Source organism: Octopus bimaculoides, chromosome 4, assembly GCF_001194135.2.
Source record: "Octopus bimaculoides isolate UCB-OBI-ISO-001 chromosome 4, ASM119413v2, whole genome shotgun sequence".
NCBI classification, from domain to species: Eukaryota; Metazoa; Mollusca; class Cephalopoda; order Octopoda; family Octopodidae; genus Octopus; species Octopus bimaculoides.
Genome location: NC_068984.1, coordinates 106,923,744 through 106,928,770, shown reverse-complemented (window position 1 = coordinate 106,928,770; position 5,027 = coordinate 106,923,744). Strand labels below are relative to the sequence as shown.

The 5,027-nt window shown below is 38.0% G+C and overlaps 1 long non-coding RNA gene across 1 annotated transcript in view; it reads left to right on the top strand.

Annotated features, from left to right (window-relative positions):
• LOC128247688 (uncharacterized) overlaps positions 1-3,209 on the top strand; it is a 144,607-nt gene extending 141,398 nt beyond the window's left edge. Inside the window, exon 3 of the long non-coding RNA XR_008264051.1 lies at positions 3,132-3,209. This is a non-coding gene — a long non-coding RNA (uncharacterized LOC128247688). The remainder of the gene's footprint in view (positions 1-3,131) is intronic.
• The last annotated feature ends 1,818 nt before the right edge of the window (positions 3,210-5,027 follow it).

Below are 5,027 nucleotides of genomic sequence, written 5' to 3'. Positions count from 1 at the left end.
GACCGCGAGTCCGCTGCCCTAACCACTGGGCCATTGCGCCTCCACGTTAGAGAAAGAAAGCTTGCTGTTTCTTGCAATATATACGAATACATACATCCAAAGCAAAATTTTTTCAGGGACCCTTAAATACTATTACGGATCTCCAATTTACTATTTTGTTACGTGGATCCCCAAAAATCTTATATGAGCCTTCAGGGGCCATATGGACCCCGGTTGAGAACCACTGCTTTAAGTGTATAAAGATTTAGGGAAAACATCACTGATTATAACTTCATATGTAGGCCGTTTAGTTGATCAAGCAAATAAAGTAGTCACAATCGAAACCGACGGAAACTCATTTACTTATTTTAGACAGTAATATTGTTTGGGTGGCAAAATATACTTATAAATAATATTATGTATGTGACTGTCACTCTTTGACTTTCAACATCAAAAAATAATTTCAAGTGAGACTCGGTTTGCTTTGCTAATCTCTGTTCAACCTTCCTTCCATCCCTCCCTCGATCAACAATCCATCCGTACGCATGGCTAACCATCTGTTCTCTCTCACCGTATCTCTCCCCCGTTTGTATCTGTCTATGTATATATGTATCTAGCTAAAGTGTGTGTGTGTGTGTGTATTTACATATAATGTGTGAAACACGTAGATAAGTCTGAAATTGTTTTAACTTTTTAAATGACGTTTGTAATTTACGATGTTTCTTTTCACATCTCATGTACAATTATTTTCCTCATATGCTGTATATATAATGTTATGATACTGCAAATAAAAAAAAGACAAGGTGAACTACCAAATATTGCTTTCAAATTTGGACACAAGGCCAGCAACATCGGAGGAGAGGAGTGAGTTGTATTACACAAACGCTAATATTACCAACTGGTACATAGTTTATCGACCCCGAAATGATAAAAGGCAATGTCGACTTCTGCGGAATTTGAACACAGAACGTAAAGACGGACGAATTGCCACTAACCATTTTGCCAGGCTAACCATTACTAAATATTGGTTTCAAACTTTGACACAGGTTCAGTAATTTCGGGGAAGAGGTTAAGTGCTCAGCTAGTACTTATTTTATCCGTCCCAAAATGATAAAAGGTAAAGTCGATCTCGGTTGAATTTGAACTCAGAACGTAACGGCAGACGGAATGCCGTTAATCATTTTGCCCAACAGAGGGAGAGACACGGTGAGACAGAACAGATGGGTAGCCATGCATACAGATGGATTGTTGATCGAAGGAGGGATGGAGGGAAGGCTTTACAGAGATTTGCAAAGCAAACCATATGTCCAATTTGTAAAATGCGCCTCCTCAGGTGATTTATTAAATACGTCCTTCATTAGATCCTACCTTCATTTCCCTCTGTGTGAAAATCTAACTAGGGATTTATTTAAACAACCGGGTATGGATTCTCACACTGAGGGAAATAAAGGGAGGATCAATCGGAAGTCTTATTTAGAGAATTACCTGAGAAGTCTCACTTTCACACCTTAGATGTATGATAATCATTACACAACATCTCACCAATACACTGCAGGTGTAAAAATTTGTCGAAACAATTGTTGAGATTTTGAATTTCATTTTCTTTCAGTTATCTGTCTATATATATATATGTAATAAATGAAAAATACAGTAAGTAAACAACGATAGATAAAAAATGTAGACGTAAGACAGACACAGAAGGCCCTAATTCTTCATTAGCTATCAATGGTAATACTTAGTTTCATGCCTTTAATGATAATACTGAGAACTTCGCATACCGGCGGCACCCACAAAATTTGCGGAGAATTAGGGCTTCGAGTGAACAAACCGATACAGAGCTCACGAAAGAAAGTAAACAAATGTTATTTAAGACGGTTGACAAAGATGGAATAAATAGGTGAACAAAAAAAAATACACGGACAAAAAAAATACGTGGACGAGAAAGATACGGCCTTTCCGCCAAAAAAAATGACGAATATAATGTGTAACGCCTGGGAGAAATTTTGAACGGATATAGAAAGACGAATAACAAGATATCGAACGGATAGCTAAGTGTCCAGTGCGAAAAAGACAGAGAAATGGGAAAATTCTCAGTATTATCCTTAAAGGCATGAAACTGAGTATTACCATTCGGTTGATAACTGATGGAGAATTAGAGCCTTCTATGTCTAACCTACGTGTACGCTTTTTAGCTATCGTTGTTTATTTAATGCATTTTTCATTTATTCAGTAATTAAACGTCACGCATCCTGACTTTTGGTGACAGTAAGTTCTTTTATATATTAATATATAATTGCGACTCTATCCTCTACCTTCTGTTTTCTCTTTCGTCCTCTACTTCTATTTCTAGCATCCCCACTTTCTCCTCTTTTTTCTCTCGCCCTCTCACTTGTAGTTGTAAACTTTCTGCCTTCCTCCTTCCCTGTTCTCTCTGCTTCTCTCTCTCTCTCTCTCTCTCTCTCTCTCTCTCTCTCTCTCTCTCTCTCTCTCTCTCTCTCTTCCACTCACTTATCCTCCTTCCCCTCTCTCTACCGTTCTCATGTGACCCGTTATCAATTTTCCCATTTCCCTGCCTTTTTCGCACGAGACGCTTAGCTAGCCGGCCGATATCTATCTCCTCTCTTGCTATTCGTCTTTCTATATCCATTCAGGATCCATTCAGGCGTTAACCATCACCTTTGTCCTTTTGGTCGAAAGGCTGTATTTTTCTCGTCCATGTATTTTTCTCGTAGAGCTGTTTACTCCATCTTTGTCAATCGGCTTTAATTAAATTCTGTTTACTTTCGTACGTCCACTCTGATACGTTTTGTTCGCTCGAAGCACTATTTCTCCGCGAATTTTGCGGGTGCTACCCATGTGTGAAGTTCTCAGTGTTATCATTAAAGGCATAAAACCGAGTATTATGATTCGGTTGATAACTAATGAAAAATTAGGGCCTTCACTGTTTGTCCTACGTACATTTATTAGCTATCATTGTTTATTTAGTGTATTTTTCATTTATTGAGTAACTGAACGCCACGCATCCTGACTTTTGTTGCCAGTAAGTTTTTCATATATGTATGTGTGTGCGCGCGCGTGCGTGTAATTACATTTGTATGTATGCATGTATGTATGATAGTATATATTTCATCGAAATTATATTTCCATTTCAGATGACGTGTGATGGAAAATGTACAAAACTTTCTTTGTAATAGTCATTACAAAGGTTATATACGAGATTTTGTGCATCGGTAAGTGTGTATATAAAATAACCTACAATTATAAAACAGACTTATTTATGTCCCTGCACACCACTGGTATATTGTATAAATATTATATTTCAAACATTAGCTGTATGATAAATTCACACATAATTACATACCATATACATAGACGTGAGCAATAACTGCACAAAACATTTACACTAAATTGCCATCAAATTATACCGACATATGGGAATGTAAATAAACGTCAATGGAAAATGTAAGCAAATGAAAATTGAAAGTAATAAAAGCCACCTTTAATAATTTTGTATAATTCAGTAATAATCTATTTTTGTGTAATAAACTATATAAATGTCCACAAACACACGCACAACCATATACATACACAAGTATACACACCCACTCAGCTCTGTCAGTCACATCTCTTTTCTATCGCTGAAAATTAATGTATAGTGAAAACATTGTTGCAGTTGAGACTGTTGTTGTTATCATTTGATATTATTATTATTATCGCGGGCAGTGGAGGTGGTAGAATCATTAACAGCATTTTGTCCATCTTTATATTCTCAGTTCAAATTCCGCTCAGGTCGACTTTGCCTTTTATCCTTTCAGGATAGATGAAATAAATTATAGTTAAGTATTGGGGTTGATGTCATCGATTTGTCACCTCCCTTAAATGTCAGGCCTTGTGCATATAGTAGAGAGAAATATTATTATTGTTACTGACGCGGTGAGCTTAGAGAATCGTTCGCATGCCGGGCAAAATACTTGCGGTCCGCCGCAACGTTCTGGGTTCAAATTCCGCCGAGGTCGACTTTGCCTTTCGTCCTTTCGAGGTCGATAAATTAAGTACCAGTTAAGTACTGTAATCAGTTTGATCGTCTGTCCTCCTCCCTACAAAATTCAGGCCTTGTGCCTTCAGTAGAAAGGATTAGTATTTTGGCGAGGTGTCATAATCATGAGAATACCGGACGAAATGCTTAGCAACATTTCTTCCGTCTTTACACTCTCCCTGGTTCAGTAGTTCCAGGGTTTTGTGGAATGTGGATCTACCTCTTAGCCACTAGTGGTCCCCAATCTACACTGACCTAGAGTTGTAGCCCCTGTCAGGATACCAGCTATGGGTGAATCTGCAACTCATTTGGGCAGGAAAAATGAACTCAGTGTATTTGGTCGACGCTCAGGAAATGGCGGGTAAAGAAGGAAATATGTGTTACGTTTCATGTATTCGAAGGAAAGGATAGACTTCGAGTAAAAAAAAAAATGAAAATGAAGAAATGGAAACGTATGTATGTATAACTGCCATGATATACTGAAATAGCCGGAAGTGATTGAAATCGCTTTAGGCGTGAGTGGCAAGTGGGATAACCGTGAGCTTGTCTTATGTGTGTATGCACGTGTCTACTTACATACATACATACATACATACATACATACATATGTATATAAATGTAAACATACATATAATGTATGCTTTGTGCTCTTGAGAGGAAGAATTCATTTCATTCTACCCCAGATCTCGGAGCTGTAAATTGGTGACCCTGCGTGACACTGACATTCCGTCCAAGGGAAATGTTGGATTGTCAGCCGAGCCAGCAGGGTAGCGTCATTCGAAACCTTCAACGCTGGAAAGAAACGCGTTGTAGCTGGTGGTGTAATGGAACACCCGTCAGTCTGGCCGATATAATGATATACACATCTATAATGATATAACGATCTACACATCGTATAGATGTGTAATGGATACTCAGACAGACGGGTAGATAGATAAATAGACATATAGTTACTCGCACACACATTGCGAAATACAGACAAGTGATGTTCTTTCGTCGATTGAATTGATAA